We start from the raw sequence: 23,807 nt of genomic DNA on the forward strand, positions 1-23,807 counted from the left end.
TTACCCTTGTTTTTGACGGAAAAAATAAACATACGCAAGGGTAAACTTCAAAGTTCATTTAATTTTATATTCAGATGATTTAATGCCCCATTTTTCTTTTATTTATTCTTTTATTCTCTTTACTTATGACCTACAATAAACAGAACACTCTTGAGATTTATTTAAAATAAATACAGACCACTGTAAATTGTGAAGATAGCAGTTCTGAACATATGTATTTTTTCTATTCAAAAGTGAAAGATTACATCCAAATTGTGCATGTTATGCCTCTAAGTGTTACACTCACCACTGAAACATCAAACAAGTGGATCCCATACACAGTAGACATTAAAAATAAATATAAAAAGACACCAGTATAAAATAACATTTTAGTATATTTGCACTCACATACTTGCGACTTGCATGAAATGAGTGTATAATTTAGGAAAATACCCCACACACAACTTACTCAGAATGACGTTGTAATTTTTTGTGGGTTGTTACTAATGAAATGATATGAATAACAAGATCTTAGGAGTTAATCGGATAATGTCTTCTGATTACGTGAGCCTCACACAACGGGTAACGAGTTTCCCAGTTAAGGGGAGATAATCTGCTAACTCTGAGCAATGTAATTTCCCCCGACTTGGCATGCTGCATTCTAAATTACAGCATTTCTGATTGGATCACTAACATGAGGGAAAGTGAAAAAAACTTTACTAAATAAATGCTCTTTTTTTTTCGGCTGTCAAAAAAAAAAAAAAAAAAAAAGAGAATAAACAAAACTAATTTAGCGAACTCAAGGCAAAGTAATTTCCACCTAACTGAGTGGCCAATGAGAAACTATTATTGCTTATTACTGGTTAAGTCGGGGAAAGCAAGCAGAATAGTTTATTCTTTATTTTTTGGATGCTTAAAAAGTTATAAAACTACATATTCCCATAGCTTGCTTAGGAAATTCTTCTGAATACATGGACATGTATCTACTTAGGGTACTGTTTCCAAAAAGGGTTCATTTAAAAGTAACAATGAAATGAAGATCAGTCATAAAATCATGACAAATAATTTCTTAAATATTCAATTTTGGGGCATACATGTATACGATCCATTAATGACTGGAAATGACCAGCCTAGCACTAGACTCCCAACCAACCAATCAAGTCAACACAGCTGTCACAGCTGTCAACACTGACATGCATTTTAAGAAATTAGAACCATACAATTCACGTCCTTATCTTACTGTTGCCGATATGTTTTCAAATTTGACACTTTCATCAAGTTCATGAGGACATAACTGGCTAACACAGGGCAATCAGTTTCAGCCCAGGATAAACCCACAGCCTTTGGCAAGTTACTGACAAACTTGGTTGTATGCATGAACATTGCCTACATTGCAAGTTACTGACAAACTTGTCAAGCATACTACTTACCTCTGAGACTTAATTTTAGTCCTCCCCAAGGGATGTCTGTTTAACTGGTACACCTGATCTAAAGTTCTTGTGACGACTGTTCTGGGGTGAGAAGATGTGGGTCATACATCATGTCAGGATGGTACTCCCTCCAAATCCTGGCCGAGGCACCCCTTGCCACCCTATTCCTGGAGGTCCCCTGCAAATCCCCACAGGTTTACAAAACTCTCCTCATACTTGTTTTCTTCTGAAGTGCTTTGTTACTGAAAACAAAAGCCCATCATTTCTGAACAATCTTTTTCTGTTGTTTTCAGTTGGGGCAGGTATCATGCCATCATGGTGAGAAGTGTGGCTTGACTAGGGGGTGGGCGGGGGTTGCTGTGGTGCTGAGGTGGGGCTGGGGAGTTTAAATTTGCATGGGAGGGTATATTTTAGGGGTGTCAGGTACATGTAAGATGAGTGTATCTGTTCGTGTACATGTATACGACCTTAGATTCCATGTACGTTGCCAATCAGCACCTCACTGGCTCTGTGGTGGAAAGTGTTCAACTCATGTCCACTTGCCCTTAGCCACTGCAAGGAGGTGATGTTTTCAAATCCAGCTCCTATTTTTCTGTGGTACTGTAGCTTCAGCTGAGGTTAAATACATGTAAGTTTGTAATTGTGAGAGATTTGTTTACGTATTTATGTGATTGGTGTTTGATGCTGTACTCAAGAATACATCACTTCTACGACGGCAGCCAGCAATGTGGTGGCAGGAAACCGGGGATAAGAGATTTGTCTTACATGCAACCAAACACTTACATGTATTAGGTGCAGCCAATATTAACACCCAGGGTTCAAAACTATTGATTTATTTGATTGGATTGTTACTTTACGCCGTACTCAAGAATATTTCTTATACGACGGCGGCCAGCATTAAGGAGGGGAGGAAAACGGGTAGAGCCCGAGGCAAACCCACGACCATCTCCAGGTTGCTGGCAGATCTTAACATGTACAGCCAGAGAGGGAGCCAGCATAACCTGGACTTGAACTCACAGGGACTGCATTAATGAGAGGCTTCTGGGTCATTAAACTGTGCTAGCGCACTAACCAACTGAGCCACCAAAACTACTGAGTATCAAATCTTAACTTGAACTCAAGCAAAAACTTGGAATAGGCCCCAATCCATCATTAAATAATTCTTTGTAGGTGGTAATTCAACCTTATCCAAAAAAAAATTAACATCGTTGGCAGGGACACAGATTTTCTTTAGTCTGGATAATGAAAGTGACAGGGATTTTAAAGAAATTAGCACTGAAACCTAAAATAAAAAGAAATTCCATAAAAAAGCCTAATAAAAACTTGACAGCATAAGGCCCTATTTTGGCAGGTCAGACAGGTTTTTAATGTTGGCCCTGAGAAGGAACATGTTAGGTAGTTTCTGACCAGATCAATCCATCTGTGTGTATGAAGAATGGTTTGCAAGCGATTGCATGTAGCAAAAAGTATTCTCAACCACACCATTAAACACCCCCAAATATCAACACAAAGCAAATAAATTTATTTTCGGGGACATCTGTAGCTTAGTTGGTTAGCGCACTAGTGCAGAGTAATGACCCAGGAGCCTCTAACCAACGCCGTTGCTGTGTGTTCAAATGCAGCTCAAGCTGGCTTCCTCTCCCTCCGTACATGGGAAGTGTCCCACACCAGCAGCTTGCAATGTGCCATGAGCTTTCTCTTCTCTGAGGGGTCCTGGAGGCAAGACTATAGAGAGAAGGGCAAATATAGTGTGGGGATGGACATTTAGGGATCATAAAGCCTGGAGCACCTTGCTGAGTTACGGCTAGGGATAGGGGTACACGTAACACAGGGGTGATATACATGTACTGACTTGCCTACAGGTGGGATTGATAGACCCTGAGGAAGCTTAAACACTTCTGTTCCTGTATGCGTCCTTCTGGTCCTGTGTGCCTCCTTCTGTTGTGGCCTACTTTGTTCCTGGGTTTGGTGGTCAAATTAGGGTCTGTCTTTCTTTGCTGTGACACTCCTGTTGCAACCTACTCTGCTAATGGAGGACAGCCAATATGTTGATTCTGTATAACTGGAAGAACTGCCCATGATTTACTGTAACAATTCAAAGACTGATGTCAGGAAAAATGCATGACAGACAAAAATACTTAACACATATCTCCAACACCACTTCCCATTTCCAAAACTCCATACTTCTTCAAGGAACAGTGTCCAGATTCATTTTTTATTCATAATTATATACCCCTGTATCTATTGTTAACTTGAGATTTAAAAAATCCTAAGAAAAGTTACATTAAGATGAGTAAAATGACATTTAAAATCACTATACAATGAGGCTTCTTTTATGCATATTTTCTGCAAATACTTGACAGTCTCAATCAAAATACCTCATACAAGACCAACCTTTAAGAGCTACCATCTGGACTTTGCCATTTAGCCCAGTGTTAAAAAGCTACAATGGTGACTTTTTAAGGCATTAAGGCAGAAAGCATTGAATAAGAGGACTGTTTTTTTTTTTTGTTTGTTTTTTTGTTTTTTTTAGCATTATATATGACAGTATGATAACCACTGAACAGTTATTTGGCATGGTTTCCTCTTGATGGTCACATGAATATCTTTCATCGATTTCTATCTCTGTCACCTATTTTAATAATACAAAAATAACATTTTTTGTAATAACATCTTTCTATTTCCTATTCACCTACTAAAATTAGTTAAAATGAAGTGTAGACTATGAAATAATACCAAAATAAATATTGTTCCAATATTTTATGTTTGATAAAAAAAAATGAAGTTTTTCAGGAAATCGTGGATTAGGAGCTGTCATGCATGCAAAAGTGATGTGCTGAACTTCTGAGACTCACATATGTAAAACGTATAAAATGACCACATTTCCAAAAATGACTTGTCAATGATACAATTTTAGAACTGTCCCGTATATTCAAGAGGCAATTGAAGACCCAGAGCCTTCAATGGTGTCAATAAAAAATATGACAACAGACTATTATAAATACAATATTTAGCAACAGCACTATAATGATGAGGAATTTATGCTTACTGTGTTTCAATTCCATGCATCTGAATGTGACCCTTAGCTGACTGATGCAAAGGAAACCAAAAAAGTCTGGCTCGCTGACACTAGCCACTTTTAGCTTCGTTCACGTGGTTGTTGTAATTTGATAGCACAATATTCAATAATCATTTCCATATAATGTGTTAAAAACATTGTCAGCACACAGCAATGCCACCCTTGCTTACAGTTGTGTTATATTTATTTCCAAGTAATGAAATGTGACAGAAAATGAGTGAAATACCTTCACAGATGCTCTCAAACTCTAGCTTCGAACTCGAAGACGTTGATGTCACGCTTAGAAGGAAATCTTCTGTAGTTGAAGGAAGAAAAAGTGGGTTAATTAGAAGCATGCGCGCGATTTTGTCAAACTTTTGAAGATATGTCACTGAAGAGTTCTGGAAATTAGAAAATAAAGATTTAAAGATAAACCAGACAATAATGTTTACATCAACACTTATCTCACCCGAAAGAAATCATACACATTAAATGTTAATTTTGTTTGGGTATGGGATCTTCACTTAATCAACTCAATTGTTTTTGGGGGGTGGGTGGTTATGTAGTATGTAGTGTAAATTTTGCCAACAAATCTGTTAAACGTCCTGAAACGTTTTTCTTCCTTTTTCTCCTCCCCCTCTCTCTAAACCTTTTTATTTTTTCAACTTTATTTATTTACTAAATACACATACCAGTCATCAAAGTCATAGGACTTCTCTACGACCGTGCGGAGACAGCCGAATTCTACCGAGCACAGATCTTTTATGAGTCGCTTTTCCATTGGTTAGGTCAATTTGTTTCACAATCTGCGATTGGCTTGCATGTGTGGCGCGAAATCAAGCATCTGTCCAACACAACTTAGATTGCTGCAACTGTGTGAGAGTTTGGAATTAATAACTACAATGTTGTCGACTTTCGATGAAAACATGAAATATTTTGGTCTTTTGAAGTAGATCTCGATGTTGAGGTGCTTGGATATAGTGTGCACCACACTGTGCGAAGGGGCTAGAGGATACAGGGCTCCGAGAATTTCTAAATCTACGCGAGCTGGACTTGTCTTCCCGGTGGGAAGATTTCGAAGACGTCTAAAAACGGGCAATTATTCTGATCGCATTGCGATAAAGGCTGCTGTTTATATAGCAGCTGTGATAGAATATGTTACGGCAGATATCATGCATTTGGCTGGAAATGCTGCAAAGGAAAACAGGAGGAAAAGAATCAACGAACGACACCTTCAGCTTGCCATTCTCACGGACTGTGAGTTGAGTGAACTGCTGAAAAACGTAACTGTTCGAGGTGGAGGCGCTTTGCCGCTCGATCACCGTTGTTATTTTTCAAAATTTTGACAGGTAATTTTTTTTCTCTTTTTATTTTGCAATTCATCAGTGGTATGTGACCATATTTCCAAGTTTTTGTGTAGCAAAAAGGAGTCTTTTTCGACATACAGCCCAAGGGAGGTAATTCTTGACAGCAAACTAAATTTCTATCCATATGGTGGGCAGGATTTACCTCCCATGTATTAAGGGTAGGAACAAATTTTTTCTACTTTTCACTCAGCATTATACAGACTTATCCTCCTTTGTGTGTTAATTTTCCCTCGCTCTCTCAATTTCAGGCTGCCCCTGATACAAACTTCCCTTTGGGATGACACACTGGCGTTGATGTGTAGTTCCACTGAAACTGGGCAGGAGCAAGTCAATGATCAATTTTCATGAAATGCAAACTTAAAAAGGACTATCATTGGATCATGGAACAAAGCAAAAATTTGAATTGCATAATAAGTGCATGGAACAATGTAAAAATACACCTTTATACTGACATTGTACAGAGTTTTTAAATGATCACTACTTAATTTGATCATTTGTAAATACTGACTGCCACTCAGTTTTTCAAATTGGCTTTAACAAGAAACCTCATGTTTGTGTAAAAATATTAAAATAATGTATATATGAGTTTATGATCATTTATGTTTCTTTTATTTTCACCTGTTTATTCATTCTCACATACATTGTCATATTTGGGAAAAAAGTCCCTCTTTGCTGATCATGTCGATTTTTTTCTCAAATTCTCAAAGAACACCTCAAATTGTTGCCTGAAACTATCAGACATATACTTCTGCAACTGTAGTGTTAAAAAGATTCTAAAGTTAAAAAAATTTCGAAGAGCTTTTCAGCCAATAATTGATCATCACAATTCCAATTGACTTTTACAATTATTTTAGAACAGTCAGATTAATCTGTTTTCACAAAATATCAGCCTCATCTACGCATGTGTTACCCTTTAAATTGAGAACAAAATATAACATTATAACATTTTCAAACATTTAAATCAATTTTAACACTATAAATAGTACAAGTATGAGTCTGATATTGACTGAAAGACAATAATTTCAGCTATTCTTGTTAAAATTTGATTTTATTAGCAAATGTTAATATTTTGCCAAATTCTCAGTTATAGCTTCATTAAGTGTTCAAAAAATTGTTGACGTGCAAGACAACCTGAATCGCATTGAGAGCACTAGCGATCATTTTTACTACCATCGTTCCAAAATTTGCTGGGATGTATATTCTATCGTAAGTGCACTGGTGAGCCAAAGGGTGTGATGTAAGTATATATGCATCCTAATTAACCTCATTCCATCCATATACGTGGGAAGGTCTGTCAGCAACCTGCGGATGACCATGGGTTTCCCCTGGGCTCTGCCTGGTTTCCTGCTACCATAATGCTGGCCGCTGTCGTATAAGTGAAATATTCTTGAGTACAGTGTAAAACACCAATCAAATATATAAATAAATTATTGCATCCACAGAAAGTGTGCTTGGTTTCAGATTTGTACATGATTGCCTCTGATCAGTGCATGGTGTCCCTTGGTGTGTGCTTGGTTTCCTCAGATTTGTATGCGGTTGCCTCTGGGCAGTGCATGGTGTCCCTAGGTGTGTGCTTGGTTTACTCATATTTGTACATGGTTGCCTCTGGTCTGTGCATGGTTTCCTTTGGCATATGCATGACTCCCTTCAATTTGGTTGCCTTTGTACTCCAAATACAAGTAGTTTGCACGTGGCACCGTATGGTTTTTCTTCAGTGTTCTCATGGTTTCCTCTGGCCTGTAAATGGTTTCCCTTGGTCTATGCGTGATTTCCTGTGATCTCTCCTGAGGCTTCCTCCACCCATTATCCATTAGGTTAGTGAAATACTCTTCAGTATTTATTTATTTACTTGATTGGTGTTTTACATGGTACTCAAGAATATTTCACTTATATGCCGACCGTGGCCAGCATTATGGTGGTAAGAAACCGGGCATCCACGACCATGTGCAGGTTGCTGACAGACCTTCCCACGTACAGCCAGCATGAGATGGACCTGAGCTCACAGAGACCGCATTGGTGAGAGACTCCTGGGTCATTATGCTGCACTAGCGTGCTAACCAACTGAGCCACGGAGGCAGTCAAACAGTCATCTTGGAATTATTGCTTTTGTCCATGAAAGAGCAAAAAACGGCCACAATTTTAGTGATAACTATGATCATAGACAGGTATCCCCAAACCTGATACAAATTTCTTGTATTTATATAGGATCCTATAAATGTCCTATATTTTTAGAAATACATGTATTCCCATTTTTCCCACATTTAGTCGAATTTGGCAAGACTTGAAAAAATAATTAGATTGCTGGGACTTAATTTCTTTCCAGTAATATTTCATATTTGTTATCATCAATAATTGTTACTTTTGTCAATGTTTAAGTTCATGTGGATTGAAAACCGTGCTATCACGAGTCTCAAGAATAAAATGTGACTGTGACGGGCGGTGATGATCCGCTGTAATACAATCGTTAAAAAAAAACCCCAGTAATTCTGATTCTATCCCCAGGAACAGAATATGGTAATTGAGGCCGATTTGTACTCCTTATGGCGCATATGTGCCGCTCTCTGCCCTCACTTTACATCACTGTTACCGTTAGACAAACTTGAGCTTTGGAACCTGTGCGAGATACGGACGCTTAATTGTCTAGGCTTATCCTTACCACTGGTGTTTTCGCGCGAAACTACATGTATTTAATATGATCAGCATGAATCAATAACATTTGTTCAGCTGTTTCTTAGAGCCATTTTTTGGTACATTCTTTTAGATAAGGAGATTGGAAATTTATAATAGTTTTCTAACATCACGTCCTGCCTCATCACCGTGACCCAAGTGATCTTGGCGTGCAAGTGGTGGCAGTGATGTAAAGCTAACATTAGAGAGCGGCGCAAGTAGTGTAATGAGTATGAGATTTTTTTTCTGTTCTGTTGAAGTAAAGTTGGTGTGGGATTGAGTATGATATAGATGCAAGAGATATGCATGGATACTGGTATATAAAATCGAAAAAAGAAACATACTATGTAACTAACATATAAACAGAGAATAAGAATAAGAAAACATTAGCATGTTCTCAACTGTCAAGTTACATGAATACCAAAAATGCATGATAGACTCCTGTACATGTATATATATTTAACGAATAAACAGATAAACAGAGCACATTGGTGGTGGGGGGGGGGGTGCGCAGTTGGTCCGCGCGCTAGCACAACGTAATGACCAAGGATCCTCTCACCAATGCGATCGCTGAGAGTCCCGCTGGCTTCCTCTTCGGCCGTACGTGGGAAGGTCTGACAGCAATTCACGGAAGGTCGTGGGCTTCCCCCGAGCTCTGCCCTGTTTCCTCCCGCCATAAAAGTCGTATAAGTGAAATATTCTTGAGTTCGGCGTAGAACTTCAATCAAATAAATAAATGAACAGGTCAGGAAAGCATCATCATGTAGGCTTATCCCAGTTTCAAGTTACCTGTGCACGTACTCCAAGCATACATGATTAACAATTGTCTTTTGCATAGTGTCCAAGTGATGCCATCATGCATCATTAGTGTTTTGGAATGGTCAGACATGAGTTGTCTTTTAGGAATGGTGTTCTAGTTGGGCAGTCATGCATGACCAGAGCTTATGGAATAGTGTGCCATGTGCGGTAGTTACGCATGATTAGTGTTCGTGGAATAATGCTCCAAGGGAGGCAGTCATGTATGATTAGTGTTTTTTGAAATAGTGTTGCAAGTGAGGCAGTAATGCATGATTGGTGTTTTGATAATGATGTTCCAAATGAGGCAGCCGTGTACGATTAGTGCATCTGAAATGGTGTTTGAAGCAGATCTACATTATTAGTGTTTTCGGAATTGTGTTCCTTTGAAGTAGTCGTGCGTGTTTTTGGCATTTTGAAGCACGCCTGTGTACCATATTAACTACCGGTACGCTGAAGAGTATTCCATTAAATTGACAGAATACTATGTTTTCTGAGTGATGGTAGAATGTATTGAGTTATTGCTGCAAACTCGTTTATTATATCTGAAAAAAATTGTTCTGTTACCATACCCCAACAGAATGGTGAATACCTTTATTGGTGAGACATTGTGTAATATAATATATTCTAGCATTACTCAGAAAGCATAATATTATGTTAAATTTAATACGTCAGCTCTAGTGTGTATAATGACAGACTTGTAGTATAGTATGTATTGTGGTATACATGCTCATCCAATGCAGAACTATAAAATCCAAGGCCGCGAACGACTAAATCGGCCAGTAGGCCTATATAGGTGTTACAGATGTGTGTCTTGGAGATTCAACCCTACACAGTAGGCCCCCTATATGTGGTAATGTAGATACCGTTACATTACTGTAACTCTTTTACTGATATGCTCCTTCCATTTAACCAATCAGGAAAGCGATATTTCGACACTGCTGAAGTAGGTCTTCACTAAAAAACTAAACAGTTTAACGGAAAGTGTACAGCCTGAGTGCTGGAGTGTATTCTGTCAGTATGAATATAGTGCTGTGTCATATTCAACATGGCATTTTGTTAGTTTAATACAATCTCTATATGTTGATCCAAAAGAATACGCATGATGCATTTAACACAACATATTGTGTTGTAATAACAATGAATTCTAGCATCCCTCAGGCAACAGACTTTGTTAAATGTAACGGGGGGGGGGGGGAGGGTAGTATATACATGTGGGAAGTTAATCGAGAATATTCTCCAACGAGCCGTTTCTGACAAATCGTAAAGGTCTACGGCAGATAGAATTGGTAAAAGATGAAAAAGGTCCAGCTTTTCCGTTCTATGTCACGGAGTTCGGAATTTGACAAAAAGCGGTTGGTAATCCACATTCAGATGTACGCTGTCACTCTCCGCCAGAACCTGGCTGTATTCCAAAGAGTTTTTCAGCTCCTCTGACGTCACGTTCAGACGGTCACACAGTTTGTTCAGCGCGTGGGCACGCGCTCCTCTAACAGCCGTCAAATAGTTCAATCTGGACAAAGACACGGTTAGATTGCCTTCTATCTCCGCGGCCTTCCTAAAGCGGTCCTCTTCAAAACGGATGTTAGCCAGCTAGAAATGAAAGAATAACGATTGTTTGATTTTCGTAGAAATCATTAGACATAACTGACTCGTGATTGTAATCAAATGGCTCTGATGTCATTATTTCCATTTAATTCCTAATTTCCTCAAAAATGCCAAGAAGATTAAGAGAAACTGAATCGAGTAAAGTTCATGTGGCGTTTTTTCGTTTCATTGGAAGAATGTACTCTATCCAAAGCTTATAGTTCCATATTGAGAGGTTGATCCAATTTTTGATAGCCTTTATACAAAGGTGATCAACTGATTCTTCGGGATCTTAAAGTTCCAAGAGATTCCTTCATGCATTCGCCCACCCATTCATTCGTTCACTGCTTCCCTTATTCATTCATCCATGCATTTATTTATTTATTTATTTGATTGGTGTTTTACGCCGTACTCAAGAATATTTCACTTATGTGACGACCGCCAGCATTATGGTGGGAGGAAACCGAGCAGAGCCCTGGGGAAACCCACGACCATCCGCAGGTTGCTGCAAGACCTTCCCACTTACGGCCAGAAAGGAAACCAGCATGGACTTGAACTCACAGCGACCGCATTGGTGAGAGGCCCGTGGGTCATTACGTGGGGCCATGGGTCATTACGCTGCGCTAGCGCGCTAACCAACTGAGCCATGGAGGCCCCTTCCATTCATAAACTACTTGAAACACCTACTCATTCATATCCCCAGTTTGCTAATTCATTTATAGTTCATTCAAACTTTTGTTCACTCATTCGTTATGTGCTCATTAATTCGTTCTGGAGCCTGTCACCAATGCGATCACTGTAAGTTCCATTTCAGCCAATGCTGGCTCCTTCTCCGGCTATACGTGGGTCAGTTTTCCGGCAACCTGCGGATGGTCGTGGGTTTCTCCAAGGCTCTGCCCGGTTTTCTCCTAATCTAAAGCTGACCGCCGTCCTATTAGTGAAATATTCTTGAGTGCGGCGTAAAAGACCAAATAAATAAATAAATAAAATACACCTGCATACTCATATAATATTGTTTCAAATGCAATCAAATAACCAAACATAAAATAAATATTCAACATATGCACTCTAAAACTAAGGTTTTAGATGATGATTATTAATAATAATATTATGATTATTGACTGATGCTGTAGTAGATTATTTTAATATTCGCTTACACCACCAAAATTAAGCAGTTGAAAATAGGTGTATATAACATAATAGTTAGTAGCAATAACATGTTGCCTTTCCTGGGATGGAAATGGCTGTGGTCTAATGGTTGGATTTATTTATTTATTTGATTGATGTTTTACGCCGTAATCAAGAATATTTCACTTATACGACGGCGGCCAGCATTATGGTGGGAGGACTAATGGTTGGAGGTGGGATGCCTTTCGATCGCTAGGATATAGGAGGTGTGGGCTCAAACCCATCCTTGGGCAGGGAACGTAGGTATGATCGTTTGCGCCGTTCAAGTTCACTTATCTTTTACTAATATGTTCTGCATGACATTAAACAAAAAGAATGTTTTCTGAAAATCTGTAAGTTTAACTGATTAGTTTCTAGAGTATATGCACATAAATCATAACCGGCAGTCGTTTAATTTTTTTCATTCCATCATCTTGACTGTACTAACCATCATGTCCGTCTCTGCCCTCACGGTGTGAGCCTGGGAGGAGTACGCCACGGTGTCCTGGGTTACGTTTGTCACCACAGTCCTCAGAAAGGCGATCTCCATATCACTCGGGAAGTTCACCCCAAGCAGAAAGAAATGTCTCACCTCCGCATACACGCCTAAGTCAGTCGGTCTGCAGCTCTCTCTTGGGATACACCCCTCTTTACACGGCCCTGTTCGTAGTGAAATGAGATAGTTACGGAATAAACATAAGAAGTGGCAAAAAATGCATGACCTAGCTGTTAAGAACTTGATAGATGTAGAGAGCTTTGGCTTGAATATGTGGTGATTCGCCCATCAAATCATGATGATTTATAGATGAATGATTGAATAAGCACAATTTAATGATTTATGTTTTTATTTATGTATTTATCAACCTGTAGATGGTCATGGGTTTGACCCTGGGCTCTGCCGAATTAAATAAAATAATATTAATGTATTTACTCTATCAGTATTTCGCAATATAATGTTTTATGGATGGAATGATATGACGTCAAAGATTAAACATGAAAGAGTGACGTCATAGATAGATGTGAAAGCCATACAATTCTTTATCGTGTTATTATTTTACCTTCAACGGTACTTTACTGTAGGTACACTAAAGAAAAGAATAAAGTTAGATGGACAGCGTGAAGTGGAATTTCATAGGTGACGTTTAATGTTTAACAGAACTGTCCTCATTAGCATGGCTTGGTGCACATCCCTGGCACATGCGCAACTTGCAGCTTATCTACAGATCAGCTCTATCCAGACGAACGTCAGCGTATCTAACCTTCCATGCCATGTCTCAGGACCCTGGGTATTTAGTGGCCTATTAAAAATGAAAACTACAGCTTACTTGTGTCGTTTTGACCGCAGTTCTGTAAACAGCACGCCCCTTCTACCCTCCAACGCACAGCGTTAAATATGGCGGCTTCCACGGTCTGTCTGTCAGTAATAAACACTCGAGAATCAAACTGAGGTGTGGTTTCCTAGGCAACAGAAGTAACATCAACATGCAGTTACTGAACGTAAATAAAACATTTGAAAATATCTGCGTGTATTATTTCGTCTCATTCGCTAAAGTTGTTAGAATTGTTCAGTTTTTGACTGAATCCCGTGAGCTGCTGAATTGAAACACCGTGACTTATAACCTTTCATTATCTGGCCGGAAAATGTTTAGAGGGCATTGACATCTACTCAAAATAAATAAAAAGTCTAAGATTTGGAGAAAAAGTAAACACAGAATCATCCTTAGATAAATTCGTTGAGATTATTCTGTAAATCGCCATAGGTTTCTCCACATATATAGTTTAAATATTGAGATCATCAAATTGTATTTCCTCGTAGTTACCTTTCTCATCTGCAAAATGTGGGTTAATTCAACGGCTGGAAAATTTACGTCAATATAAAAAGTTTAAAAAGTTTAAACAACACGGTCTCCAAATGTACACATGACCAACCGTTGCCAAAATCTGGACTTAAGGTAACATATAGCCTATCTTGGTAACAAAGAATGAGAAAGATGACTGATACCTTGATGGAGTCAATAGCCCTGTTTATGATTGGCTGAGAGAAGTTTGACCGGTAGGTTTCGTGCAGAGTGGGAACATCCCATCGTCTGAGGAAATATTGAAACGTCAGCGAGAGGGATATCTGAAATACATAGCAGGATAAATAGAGCAGTAGTGAAGAGGAGTATGAATATAAGAGTCCTACGCTGTATCATACTCGTTATTAACCAAAGACGCACGAAAAATTAGGTAGAAACTGAGACAGGGAGAGTATTGTTTATACAAGTTATCCTTGTTAGACATATTTTTCTCGTTCCATTTGAAATAATAGTCCAAAACGCAATGTTCTTTGAGAGACACTGTAGTTTCTCTTAATCAGATCGAATGTGTTTCTTGCCTTACCCCCAGTTCGTCTTGTGTACCCACGGAGAGATTCCTGAGGGTGACCAGCTGACCTGTAGCAGGGTAAGTCACCATACCCCAGGAGGGGCCGCGAGTCACCCACTGGTTCCAGTATACCCAGGACGGGTCTACTGTTCCTACAGCGTTCTCCTTCATCAAACCATACTGTGGACAGAGAGAAGAACTCTTACCATATTCTCATCACAGAGCCATGGGACTTGCTTGCAGTGTTTAATTCATGGTTTTGTTAAATGGTGTCAAACATTCTACCAGCAGGAAACATCAGGAAAGCCAGAAGTAAACCACGAGCCTTTGGTAAGTTACTGATGGGTATTCCCACACAGAAGTCGCCAGCACAACGAGCTAAGTGTGTCTGTCACCTTGCTGGAAGGCAGGTGATGTTCGATAATGAGATTGGTTTGACTAAACGAGAAATATTTCATAAATTTTGAAACGCATTCTGTGAAGTACATAGTTTAATAATCGATATTTATACATGTACTGGATAATCTACGGTTCACAGTCCTCCTCTTACAGCTGATCGGCCAACGCTAATTCTATAGTATTATTAATTTTTTAATGGCGAAGGAAATTAATGTTCAAAACAGTTTGTAACCGTGATGCTAATTTCAGTAAGTTTCCTCTGAGACAAGTCGGTATCGGAATGTTTCAAACTCACTGCCTTCAATAATTTACCTCATAATATTCAGCATACTTGACAAAATTAAAGTAATACACGAACAGTCCAACCAGAACGCCCACCAACATGACAATCATCCACGTGACCGCACATCTTTTCTTGTTCAGACGACGGCTCCATCTTCGTTTCTCTTTTGGGGCGTGGCCACGTCGTCTTGGTGACACGGACCTTTCACGGTTTTCGGCGTCATCAGGGTCGTTGTGTTTGGAGCTGTCGTTGTTTGACGTCTTGGGTATTTTCGAGGACACTGAGCGTAATTTCAGAGCAGTTGAAAACCTACAATTCATGTTGACGATCTTTAAGTTTTTTAACGGTGGTTCGATCTATGGAAATAATGCATGCATCAAACTTACTTAGTTTATTAAGATGTGTTTTCAGTACATTTTCATTGTTATATCAAAATCAATTTCAGAACCTGGAAGTGATAATACTTCTAACATAAAGCGTGCCAATATGTCACAGTCAACAAGTCGCTTTAAAATGAGGTTTCATAGCTGCATTCGACAAGTCATAATAGTGTTAAATGTCCAACATAAGCACGCTATTTGAGGATCTTTTGTTTCATGTAACTTACATTTTATTTGGTGGTAACCGCCATCATCTACGGCATTTTCTGAAAAAAGGCGGTATAAATTATAAAACAGCAGGCTTAACATACAGTCATGTCACTGGGGAAGCAGAGAATATTATAAATACGCATTTACTAACTTTTAATTAAATTATTCCATTGGTGATAAACGCCATACAAAAAAAACCGTTATATTTGTAGATTGTAGAATATGTATAACACTCTCAATGCGTGTCTTGGAAACAATAAGCAGTGGATCATAGGGCCGTTTTTTTTTTTTGAGGACAACTCGTGTTGTCCACAAAACATTTTGTGTATGTCTTTTCTGGTGAGAAAGCTTGTCAATAACTTGCCAAAGGTCAGGGGTTTAAAACGGATACACCACGTTGTCTGCCCATTAGGCTGATCACCATCTAATAAATGGAAAAGTTTTCAACATGGCATTTAACAACAGTCAACTAAATGAATGAATACGATGGTGGCCATATTAAGTGAGTGACTTACAGATTTGCACGCCAAATTGCATGATGATAAATTCACACAAGAATATACTTATATTTATTGTATTCTTGAGGCAGGTTAAGGGAGGTGTTGCGCTCCACAAGAACACGTCAAATGCATTGTTTGCCGATTTTATTCGTAACTGCGATTTTATTAGGAGATTGTGTACAATCATCTCAAGTTGTAACCTTTATATCGCCTATGTAAGTTGGCATATCAATGATGTATCGATGGGCAAGTTCATGGATGACAGAAACCGGGCATAGCCTGTGGGTTTGAAGTATTGTATCTTACTTTTGATATTTCAAAGAAAAAGCAAAAAGTGTGGTTTGCGCTCGAAATCAGATGGATCATTTTACCTCCGCTGAGTGAGGATAGGTTCATGGTCAGTGTTCGTACGTGTAAGAGCCTAGATGACAACAAGCCATTTGGCAACGATTCTCTGGTCGTCTTTCGTTTGTAGTTGAAGACCAGTTACCTTCCACTAATACGCTGTGCATACACGTACGTGTGAGTCATACGTGGGAAGTTAATGGTATAAGTGAAATTTCTTTAGTTCTACAAACAAAGAAATCGGAGTAAAGAAAATGTTTGTGTGGATACGCGTCTACATAGAAATAACATGGCTGTTAGTAACACTTATACACGTACATTTCACAGTAGGTGATAACCCGCTTACATCGTTATACGCTTATGTTTCCGGCTCTAACGTATGGGTCCACGTATAATGGATTCGAGTACGTAATGTCGTCAGTCAAATTCTAGTGGTTCACAGGAACATCCGCTCAGAGTAGCCACTCAATGTCATCCAGTATGTCATAGCTCTAGGTAAAATATAGCCTGCTAATATACGACTGGTGCAATAACAGAGTAACTGACATATCTCAACCTGTATACCTGTGTGCATAGACTGTGTTATAAACATATATGTACATCTTTCCTCAGGAGAGGCTAATTTAGGTTTTTTTTTCTTTTGGGTTCAAACAGGTATTTTCATGTACACAATGTGTATACTCTGATGTCATCCATCGGTAACATGGAACATCCATGCCGGTAACATGGGAAAAAAACGCAGATTAATGAGTGGGTTTGTGTTTAAACTCTGAACACACTCTCTCTCTCTCTCTCTCTCTCTCTCTCTCTCTCTCTCTCTCTCTCTCTCTCTCTATATATATATATATATATATATATATATATATATATATATATATATATATATATATATATATATATATATATATATATATATATATATATATATATATATATACATACATACATACATACATACATACATACATACAGGCTTATATACAGCTGTCTTTGTATTATACTCAGAATCCCTGATGAGTCGTAAATCATATCGCAGTCTTATTAAGTCACCTAAGGACTTTAATATTGATCACTTGAAGAAACATGTTCTGAAAATTTACCCTATTTTAAGTAGTTTATGTGTAAAGATCTGCGGTCAAGATTACAACATATCGATGTTCTGATGTCACTTCCGCAGTCTGACTCCATTCAGGGGAGCAAAAGAACTGTATATAGAACCTGCTAAGGCAGGAAATGACCTGCATGGAGATTCTTAGTCCAGACGCTTGACATATATACATACATACATACATACATACATACATACATACAGGCTTATATACAGCGGTCATTGTATTATACAGCTATCTTTGTATTATACTCAGAATCCCTGATGAGATTGAAAGTTCGAAACTTAAGTTGGACCACAACTAGGCCCTATATTAAAAATTGAGAAGGTTTGCTTTTTTTTCTTCCTATACGTATGTCTCCATATCAGAATAATAAACTTCTCTCTTATATATATGTAAGGTATGTACAGGCTGCAAAGGTGTCCATGCGTTTGTGATGAACGCGCTGATTTATTTGCTCGTTAAGCGTCATGGATAAGAATATACATAAAGCGGAGATTCCATCTACGTGTGGTGGTAGCCACATTGGATTAAACAGTTCCTTAACACACATATCACGTATAAGTAACAATCTTACCTTACGCTGTAATACAGCATACGGTTTTACAGTGCATATATGTCACACGGGTTTGCCTCGACGTTCACGGAGATCACTGTAGCAGCCGCTGATTAAAACACCTTATAAACAAAAAAAAAAACAACTTATAAACACCTTATGCTAAGGTTAGTTAAATCTAACTGCTGGCTGTCTTACCTGATCATTCAAGCGATGGCGATCTTAATGAGGCTTTTATTAACACTTATTAATACTTAACACTAACACCAAAGAACCGAGACGATTTTTAAAGCAGCGGAGCGAAACCGTTTACATCCCGAGACAGAATTTTTGTACATATCAAGATTTGTACGCCATTTAAGTATGCCGTAATAAACCTGTTTATTTATGTTTTACGTCGTACTCAGGGAGCCCAGGGGACACACACAATCATCCGCAGGTTGCTGGAAGAACGTCCCACGTACGGCCGGAGAGGAAGCCAGTGTGAGCTGAACTTGAACTCACAACGATCGATTTGGTGAGAGGGTCTTGGGTCATTGCGCCGAGCTGGCACGCTAACCACCCCCGTAATATACTTGAAAATATGCCTTTACATAGATGTATGTATATGTGTATATTACATGTACGAAAATCGGGATTGTTAAAGCCGTGAAGCGAAACCGTTTTCACCGCCAGCAATTTCTCACAGATCCAGGCTTTATATAGCCCCGTGGTTTTAAAGAAAATGACAGAGCATTGAAACATATTTTTGTCTTTTATTATATCGTACAGTTCCATGTTAATTTCCCTGTTAGTATGGTATTTGCCCCAGTCTGCACATCTGTTGTTAAAGGACAAGGCAGTGCCTGGCTAAAACATTTTTCAGTCGAAAGCTTTCTAAAAAGTATCATACTTTATTATTTTAAGAAGATTTCACCGAATAACATGTAGAACAAACTGACAATGCTGTACCAATGGCTGGTGGGAATCAAGACGTCTTGAGAATTTCATCCAGTCAAACACGTTGCTATCAGATTGCGAGCTTCAGATTGCGAAGCTGTGACGTAGCGTTTACCCATTTACTCTATGAAGTGACATATGATAACAGAGTTTACAACAGTTTAGTTACGTGTAGCCGAAGGGTCATTTCACAAAGTATTGTTGGATAGTTGTGTATCATTTGCGGACCACCACAGAGTGTACGCCGTGTAATATTCAGTGACGGTACCACAAATTATGTCAGACAGTAGCATACCGTCTCGGCCCATACCGCTTTCATCTCCTCAGTAGACCCCAGGCCTACTTAGTGAGTGAGTGAGTGCTTGGGGTTTAACGTCATACTTAACAATTTTTCAGTCATATGACGACGAAGGAATCCTTAGAATGCATGTAATGTGCCTCCTTTTTGCAGGACGGATTTCCACCGCTCATTTATTTTGTGTTGCTTCACTGAGAAGCCTTACCCAAAGCTAGTAAGCTGCCACCCCCCACCCTCCACATAGCCATTATACTGATACGAATAAACCAGTCGTTGCACTATCCCCTTAATGATGAACGCCAAGCGAGGAAGCTGTAACTTTCTCTTTTAAAGTCTTATGTGTGACTCGACCCAGGGTTGACGTCACCTTGCTGTCTACATTACAGGCGCTCTAAAAGCTTCTTCGTTGTCAAATTGTTAAGCATGACGTTAAACCCCAAGCACTCACTCACACATTCTAAATCTATATACGACTTGGAATGGCCATGCCATAAGACTTCTTCAAAGAGAGCGAGTTGAGGTATCAGCTTGCCTAATACGATTAAATGAACGGAAGGAGGACAACCTGTATTTCGCAGGTAGGCTTGTTTTCTTTACGATTTAATCAGACCATTGAATGCTGCAAGCAACAACACCAAATACAACACTAGATGAGTCTGATTACAATAACGGCGTACTTAGCTACCCGACAACCGATATGTGTCGATTAGAGCGTTGAAACAAAGCCCGACGAACAGTGTTTTTCCTTGGCAAAATCCAAATCGGTTTCCATAGAAATCCAAGTTTTATGTGTTAGTTCCCGTGAAATAAAAGATCCGTCTGATCAAAGCATGGGTCTCTGCTTATATAGGAATTGATACTCTTTTTTCCAGGATGGAACGATCTGAATGTCGATGCAGATTTGTATCGATGCAGATTTGTGATCTGACCATGAATAATTCAGTAATTATATGTCAAGCTCTTCAGATTGACCAAGACTTGTTCATTTAACCCTTCTTATCTGATGGGAGCCTCATGCTACGAGTGCTGGCTACAGCTAGGCTCTGCCGTGAAGGGCATAGATTCTGTTATCTAGCGGGATGGGGTGGGATGGGAGTGGGCTTGTCGCAGAATAGATGGGTCGAAATACAGATTTGTGATTGTAAGGAGGCAGTTATCGGGCTTTGCTTTAAACAACGCTCAGATATGAACTAAGATATATTATTTTTATTCGAAGTACGATAAGCCACAAGTGAGACTTTTCGCCGTCATCCTCTTGCATCGTCATCACTTGGGGCTTGCTTAGTGTTAAGCTGCCCTTAGCTAAGTGCACTTTATACCATGCGTTGTCATGGTAGTTAAGGGCTTACTTAGCTAAGGTAACTTCACGAAACCGGCCCCAGGTCGAGGCAGTGGAGTCATTTGACACTAAACACGGAATTGTACTAGAATTACTGCTTAATTAAATCACGTAGTAAAGTCCAATGCCGGCTTATTCTGGATTTGGCACAGTTCACCATTTATAAAAGATTTATCACAAGAAGCAATGAGTTGAGCAGAAAACTTAAGAACTTTTTTTTTACAAATATTCGCATGCAAAATGCAGTTGGAGCTTATTTTCATGAAAAATTGTCTTAGATATATGTTTATACAGATAATCAATATGCCTACTTCAAAGTCATAGGATTCCATAACATAAAAGCTGTGTCCGGAAGGATTTGCCAGGAACTTGAGACAAGACCAAAGAACACGGCGAATCACATAATCAGTGGTTCAATGTCTCGGAAAGGACACAAGACGAAGTCTGTACAAAAGTTCGCAAAACCCATACAGCATTGGATAGTCATGTTTTCATATATTTTTCTCAAAGGCTTTTTTTCTGTTTGCCTTTTCTATCATACAAAGGCAGTTATACTAAAATGTTGAAAAAAGATTCAAAACAATTGACTCTGACCTACAGGTATTAATATGGTCTTTTTGGAAGACATTTTTGAAAAGTGTCAAGGGGACACCACTTGCAGCCTCATCGCCACCTTTCACCAATACTCTCGCCAACACTTTCAAACTTTCATGAAGAAAGCTCATACCTTCTCAAAACAATTTCCAGTACTTTATGCCAAGCATACACCCGTACGCCAAAAATTTTAACCCGAGAGGAAAAAAAGACTTTACACCCTAAAAGACACAGTAGAAAAGATGAGTTACGCGTGAGGAATATCGCATCGTTTTCATTCCCCTAGCTATCTGGAATGTATTTACTGCGACAACCAATACCCAAGCCAAGATCTTTCGATACATGGAGTCTGTGGTTACACGAAGTCCTTTTACCGCTTGTTGACCTCATTCGGTGTGGAGAAATCATCTTTGGAGAACTACCTGGTCACAGTTGTTTCTCTGTTCACTGAGCAAAAAAAGGCGATGTAGATTTTTACGGGCATTTCATGGAACTGGTAATCGTATCGTCTTTTTGTATTCGATATTTTTGTGACCCAGCTCTAGTTTATGATCGTTTACCGTTTGCAAACCATAAAATCCATTATTACAATTACAACTTTGTAGTTAACAACTACACTCGGGAGGCACGTGAGCGACGGTGTAACCAACAGATCTTCGTGAAGATGACTGGTAGCTTCTCATTTGACAAGACTAAAACATGGCGAGTACGTGGAATGTGCAAATCTTGGTCACTATTTCAATGCTTTTATCTTTAAAAGTTCTAAAAACATATTTTTGCTACAGTCGCCTTTTCTTTTAAAAGTTTTCACTTTTAAATAGAAACATTAAAAGCATTGTACGTGCGGCCAGATTTGATGCCAGATATACAAAAGAAACGTCGTCAAATACCCAATAAATGCATAAATAATAAATACATACCTATCCTATGCAAATGTTGTTCAACATTGACAATTTTAAAACAAAGTTAAACTCTCATATCTTAAATACATGTATGCAATAAACCAACCACATTAACGTATTTGCATGTTATGCACAACGCCTCTGCAATATTCTTTTAATATTTAATAGCCAATTTCAATGTTTCATTTTGTCAAACTGCCTCTGGTTGTAGTGGAGTATTGGGAGATAATTGAAAACTGTGTGTGTCAGCATTGACTCTTCCGCTTTTTTTTATCCCGAGCTCACCGCCCAAGGCTCGTTTCACATCTCGCAGTTTCGTTAATTGTAGCTCTATTGCTTTATATCCAGTTCACCTCTCGAATAAAGGATTGCCAATGTGGATAGCTCATGTGCTCTATTGGGTACCCGGGGCAAGCAGTCGCTAACACCGAGTCACTAAAGCACGCCAACATTACATAGTAACGACTTATTGACGCTCCACGAACTTATGGCAATAAGGAAGACTATACAGGTCGAACAATTAACTAACACTCGCTAGGAAGGATTTAGAATGGAAGTCGGATGCGGCCATTCACTCTCCTACACATTTTCCCAAATACGGAAACGGCGATATTTGAATGATATTGCACGATTTAGCCGAGATTCATTCGAGATTAGGACAACAACGTGACATTCTGACAAGATTGCAACGAGATTCCAGTGATATTCCGTGGACAATCTCATGTAAATCTCTCGCCTGCGTCTGAATCTGGCTTTGGCGACTAAATCTTGCGCCTTCGTTCGAATCTCGTCGGCTTGTTCCATTTTAGTCCAAATCTCGTCTGGATGACGACCAAATTTCGAACTATGCATTGATTTTCGACTTAATCTTGTTAGAATGGCTTCTATATTCTTATTCTCGTCTATATTCTTATTCTCGTCTATATTCTTATTCTCGTCTATATTCTTATTCTCGTCTATATTCTTATTCTCGTCTATTCTCCAAGCTTAACTTGCAATTAAACCTGGGAAGAGGACATTCGTGAGAGAAGGCGAGATTACGTCGAGATTCAGAAAGCAGGGCCACATTTAGACTGGGTATATGTATGGCCACAATGCGAGATTTAGGGAACATGGCGGGTTGTGGAACGAGGTCTCGACTGCATCTTGACTGAATATCGCGTTGTACACTAAATCTGAGCCCAGTTTCGCGTTGTCGTGCGTGTCTCGTCAGATTTGAACTATAGCCTCCCAATATTGGAAGGTCAGTTAAACTTGGGTAAAAAAGGCGACATTATGAAGCGAGATTCGGTCGAGATTTAGTGCACGACGCAAGATTTAGTCGACGTTCAGCCGAAACTTTATTCCACAAAGCGCCATTCCGCTAAATCCTGCGTTGTAGACTTGATGGCGCGAGAGTCTGGTCCCAATATCGCCCTTTTCATGTATCTCGTTATAATCGCGCGTTGTCGTCAGAATGTATCCAGTTTTGAGCTGAGTTGCATTTTAAGCTTGGATAAACAGGTCAATTATTTCGAAGATTCCGTAACATTCTGA

At 39.1% G+C, this 23,807-nt stretch overlaps 1 protein-coding gene and 1 long non-coding RNA gene across 2 annotated transcripts in view; one reads left to right on the forward strand and one right to left on the reverse strand.

The window, feature by feature from the left end:
• Nucleotides 1-3,374, reverse strand: part of LOC135464639 (tensin-3-like) — a 185,125-nt gene extending 181,751 nt beyond the window's left edge. Inside the window, exon 1 of the mRNA XM_064742105.1 lies at nt 3,262-3,374. The gene's annotated coding sequence lies outside the window, so the exon portion shown is untranslated. The remainder of the gene's footprint in view (nt 1-3,261) is intronic.
• Nucleotides 3,375-5,325: 1,951 nt separating this feature from the next.
• LOC135464950 (uncharacterized) lies at nt 5,326-6,419 on the forward strand. Its single transcript, XR_010443691.1, has 2 exons — nt 5,326-5,816; nt 6,083-6,419. It is a non-coding gene; the product is annotated as an uncharacterized LOC135464950 (long non-coding RNA).
• The last annotated feature ends 17,388 nt before the right edge of the window (nt 6,420-23,807 follow it).

The sequence above is a fragment of the Liolophura sinensis genome, chromosome 4 (assembly GCF_032854445.1).
Source record: "Liolophura sinensis isolate JHLJ2023 chromosome 4, CUHK_Ljap_v2, whole genome shotgun sequence".
NCBI classification, from domain to species: Eukaryota; Metazoa; Mollusca; class Polyplacophora; order Chitonida; family Chitonidae; genus Liolophura; species Liolophura sinensis.